The sequence below is a fragment of the Tachyglossus aculeatus genome, chromosome 5, assembly GCF_015852505.1.
Source record: "Tachyglossus aculeatus isolate mTacAcu1 chromosome 5, mTacAcu1.pri, whole genome shotgun sequence".
NCBI lineage: Eukaryota > Metazoa > Chordata > Mammalia > Monotremata > Tachyglossidae > Tachyglossus > Tachyglossus aculeatus.
Window position 1 is genome coordinate 44,840,566 of NC_052070.1, and position 3,531 is coordinate 44,844,096.

The following is a 3,531-nucleotide window of genomic DNA, read 5'->3' on the forward strand; positions in this document are numbered from 1 at the left end:
GGGGCCGAGGCAGCAGATCCAGGCATGGAATGGCACTGGTAGATTCCAGAGTCAATCCCAGAGTGACACCGCTGGGTATCCCACAGCTTCCTTTGTTTGACATGGATCCATCGATTTCTAGACTGTGAGCCCGTTGTTGGGTAGGGACCATCTCTATATGTTGCCGACTTGTACTTCCCAAGCGCTTAGTACAGTGCTCTGCACACAGTAAGCACTCAATAAATACGATTGAATGAATGAATGAATTACTCTGCGTCTGATGCTCTGACCAGCATTTCTGTAATTCAAGTAGATTGCATCCACTGCCTTCCCTTCAGATGTGGTCTTTCATTCTTCTCATGGAAGGAATTGAAATGATTTGGTGTGATAGGCATTTCCCAACCCACGATAAGTTACTTCCCCATCCCTTTTGTCCTCCTAGCTGGTTGTTTTGATGTTTTATTCTAGTTCCTCCGCGGGTTTCAGTGCCAAGTGACCAGTCTGGGATAAGAATGCAGAAATGATGAGTGCCGGACATTGCCCATATCAAACATGACATGGCCTTTATAATAATAATAATTGTGGTATTTGTTAAGCATTTATTATGTGCCAGGCACTGTTCTAAATGCTGGGGTAGGTATCAAGTCCCTGTCACACATGGGGCTCACAGTCTCAATCCCCATTTTACAGATGTGGTAACTGAGGCACAGAGAAGTGAGGTGACTTGCCCAAGGTCACACAGCTAACAAGTGGCAGAGCTGGGATTAAAACTCATGACCTTCTGACTCTGAGGCCTGTGCTCTATCCAATACGCTGTGCTACTTCTTTGTGTCTGGGGTTGTGTGTCCTGCATTGGCTTTCACAGACACACATACACACCCACCGTCTAGTAACGACAATTATATGACCAATCTGTAAGTTTGGGGTCGTCCTTTTTTTTTTTTCCTCTTTCTTTAAGATGAGCACAAATTTTCCCTTTTTTGGCCCTCAGGGACTTCTGTCCTCCATGTGTTATCAGAAAGTAGCGACTCTGCACTAGCGTTCATCAATACCTTAATTACTGTAGGATGCTGCCATCAAATCCTAAGTGCCTTGAAGACACCCGAGGATTTTTAAAAAGATATTAATTTTTAAACTAGTCCTTTCCTTATTCTAGTTTGGCTTTCCAGTCGCGGATCTCAAGAGGGATTTGCTCTGGGCAGCTGCTTGGGTAACTAAATATTAACCCCCTTCACCTCTTCATGGACATCTGTTGATAGAGTGTAACATTTTCTCTTAAGCTCTTTTGCCTAATATAATTAGGTTGTAAGCTCTAATATCGAACAGGAAATTCTCCTGAGAACCATTAGATTGTCAGTCAATCAGATTTATTGAGCACCTACTGTATGCAAAAGATAATTCTAAGTGCTTGGGGAAGTACAATAGATTAGAATAAGGTGACATGATCACTAGTCAAGGAGTTATCAAAATGGGGAAGTTATGTGTTCTTTCATACTGTCTCAGTTCAGTGCATCTCACTCAGAAGGCACTTGGTAAATACAAATACTGTTATAATTATGAATATTTTTGCTGTTTTGAGTCTTGTGCTAGCCCAACAAAAACACTTTATCCATTCTCATAATTTCCAATCTTATCACTTCATAATCGTACCTCTTTCAAATTACAGTTTTTCTCACTTATTTGTGCTTTAGTTTTGTTGTCTTGTTTTCTTCTGTGCACTATCATGAGTTGTTCTTGCTCTTACAGAATTGTATTTTTGAAGAACAGCTTTCTCGAATCCTTGACCATTAGAATTTCTTCCTAGTGCCCCTTTTCCTTAGGACCTAGGTCTATTAAAATTTGTCTTCCTAAAGTTCATTCATTCAATCGTATTTATTGAGCGCTTACTGCGTGCAGAGCACTGTACTAAGCACATTTTCTCTGCTCATGGTCTCCCCACTTGAGCTCACCATTTAGCATCTCTTTGTATATTCTGTTTCCATTTTGTACAGTTCAGTACTGTGCGAGAAGTAGTAAATTAGAAGGTCCAGGAGAGTCTGACTGCTGCCTGTGAACTTGGAATGCATGAACTGGACTGCTTCTATGAATGAATGAATGAATAGTAGTGAAGAGCCTTGGGTACCCAGAACTGCATTAAAAGAATTCGAACAGTGACATTCACTTAAGTACAGGAGGAGAAAGTTTCCCTGCTGCAGCTACCCCATTCTGTTTCTGGCGAAATTCAGTGGTCATTCATTCAGTCATATTTATTGAGTGGTTCCTGTTTGCAGAACACTGTACTAAGCGCTTGGGAGAGTACAGTATACCAATAAACAGACACATTCCCTGCCCAAAACGAGCTTAGGGTGTAGAGGGGGAGACAGACATTAATATAAATAAGTAAATTACAGATATGTGCATAAGTGCTGTTGGGCTGGAATCCCTCGACAGGTTCATTAATTCAATCATATTTACTGAGCATTTACTGGATACAAAGCACTGTACTAAGTGCTTGGAAGAGTACAATACAACAATAAACAGATGATCACCTGCCCACAATAAGCTTACAGTCTAGAGGGGAAGACAGACGTTAACATAAATAAAATGAATTACAGATTACAGCTGTGGGGCTGGGAGGGGGATGAATAAAGAGAACAAGTTAGGGCGATGCAGAAGGGAGTGGGAGAAGAGGAAAGGAGGGTTAGTCAAGGCAAGCCTCTTGGAGATGGGCATTCAAAAATTTAAGAAAGTTCATATTCTCATGTTAATGTAAGTAATAGGGTTTACTAAAACCAGGAGTGTGCTAGGTGCTTAGACTAAAGCATTGTACTTAGTAAGCACTCAAATAAATACCATTACTGTTGCTACTCTGATTAATTATGGTGTTTAAGCACTTACTATGTGCCAAGCACTGTTCTAAGCATGAAAGGACATCCTCCCTGTCCTTCATGAGGTTCACCATCTAGGTAGGAGGGAGTAGAATTTTAACCCCCCATTTTACGGATGAGGAAACTGAGGCATGGAGAAGTTAAGTGACTTGGCCGAGGTCACACAGCAGACAAGTAGCAGAAGTGGGATTAGAACCCAAGTCCACTGACTCCCAGGCCTGGGCTCTTTCCACTAGGCCATGCGGCTTCTCTACTATTAAAGCTTCTTGTTTTAATGCTATTAAAATTTACGATTGAAAGGTGGGTTAATGGCAGTGAAAATGGTAGCATACATTATCGTACCCATTTTAAGTTTCTGTTGTTCTTAAATACGTGTCAAAATATTTTTAATTATGAAAAATGTGAGTCCTTGAAAAGCTAATTCTATAATTCTCATTGATTAATGACTCAAACCCAGTTTTATTTAATACAGTGCATCCCGCAAGTTTGTATATAGTGTTGTATTACTTTTTGACTCTACCTTCTGCGCTAAAACCAACATGGAGAAAGGGAGAATAATTCTCCTGGAATATACCTATTTCATAAGTCAAAAGATGTTAATGACTCAAGCCCAGTTTTATTTAATACAGTGCATCCCGCAAGTTTGTATATAGTGTTGTATTACTTTTTGACTCTACCTTCTGCG